Source organism: Arachis stenosperma, chromosome 4, assembly GCF_014773155.1.
Source record: "Arachis stenosperma cultivar V10309 chromosome 4, arast.V10309.gnm1.PFL2, whole genome shotgun sequence".
Classification (NCBI taxonomy): Eukaryota; Viridiplantae; Streptophyta; class Magnoliopsida; order Fabales; family Fabaceae; genus Arachis; species Arachis stenosperma.
Genome location: NC_080380.1, coordinates 25,603,183 through 25,604,644, shown reverse-complemented (window position 1 = coordinate 25,604,644; position 1,462 = coordinate 25,603,183). Strand labels below are relative to the sequence as shown.

The 1,462-nt window shown below is 34.6% G+C and overlaps 1 non-coding gene across 1 annotated transcript; it reads right to left on the bottom strand.

Moving 5' to 3' along the window:
• Positions 1–1,044: 1,044 nt before the first annotated feature.
• Positions 1,045–1,148, bottom strand: LOC130977380 (small nucleolar RNA R71). Its single transcript, XR_009085073.1, has one exon. It is a non-coding gene; the product is annotated as a small nucleolar RNA R71 (small nucleolar RNA).
• Positions 1,149–1,462: the final 314 nt, after the last annotated feature.

The window sequence follows — 1,462 nt, the reverse complement described above, 5'->3', positions numbered from 1 at the left end:
CTTTTTTCAAAAATTTGATTTTAAAATATCTTTTCTAACTTCTTATCTTCTTATCTTCTTATCTTTTCAAATTTGATTTTCAATTTTTTTTTCAACTAACTATTTGACTTTTTGGTTGTTTCTTATCTTTTTCAAAACCACTTAACAACTTTTCTCTCTAATTTTCGAAAATACCTCCCTCTTTTTCAAAAATTCTTTATTTAATTAATTAATTGTTTTAAATTTAAATTTAAATTTTGTTTCTTATCTTTATTTTTCGAAAATCATTTAACTCTTTTTTAAAATTTATTTTTGAAAATTTCTCCTTCTCTCATATTATTATATTTATTTATTCATTCACTAACACTTCTCTTCACCTCTCTTCACCTCAATTCACTACCCCTATCCTTACCCTTCTGTTTGGATTCTCTTTTCTTTATTCCCTTTCTTCTTCTACTAACAATAAGGAACCTCTTTACTGTGACATAGAGGATTCCTCTTTCTTTTCTTGTTCTCTTCTTCTCTATATGAGCAGGAACAAGGAAAAAGGCATTCTTGTTAAAGCTGACCCTGAACCTGAAAGGACTCTAAAGAGAAAATTAAGAGAAGCTAAATTACAACAATCCAGAGACAACCTTACTGAAATTTTCGAGCAGGAAAAAGACATCGCAGCCGAACCTAACAACAATAATGCAAGGAGGATGCTTGGTGATTATACTACACCTACTTCCAAGTTTGATGGAAGAAGCATCTCAATCCCTACCATTGGGGCAAACAATTTTGAGCTGAAACCTCAAATAGTTGCTCTAATGCAACAAAACTGCAAGTTTCATGGACTTCCAATCAGAAGATCCCTATCAGTTTTTAACTGAGTTCTTGCAGATCTGTGAGACTGTAAAGATGAATGGAGTAGATCCTGAAGTCTATAGGCTCATGCTTTTCCCTTTTGCTGTAAGAGACAGAGCTAGAACATGGTTGGATTCACAACCTAAAGATAGCCTGGACTCCTGGGATAAGCTGGTCACGGCCTTCTTGGCTAAGTTCTTTCCTCCTCAAAAGCTGAGCAAGCTTAGAGTGGATGTTTAGACCTTCATACAAAAAGATGGTGAATCCCTCTATGAAGCTTGGGAAAGATACAAATAGATGACCAAAAGATGTCTTTCTGACATGTTTTCAGAATGGACCATGATAGATATATTCTATTATGGTCTATCTGAGTTCTCTAAGATGTCATTGGACCATTCTGCAGGTGGATCCATTCACCTAAAGAAAATGCCTGTAGAAGCTCAAGAACTTATTGACATGGTTGCAAATAACCAGTTCATGTACACTTCTGAGAGGAATTCTATGAATAATGGGACGCCTCAAAGGAAGAGAATTCTTGAAATTGATGCTCTGAATGCCATATTAGCTCAGAACAAAGTGTTGACTCAGCAAGTCAACATGATTTCTCAAAGTCTGAATGGATGGCAAAATGCATCCA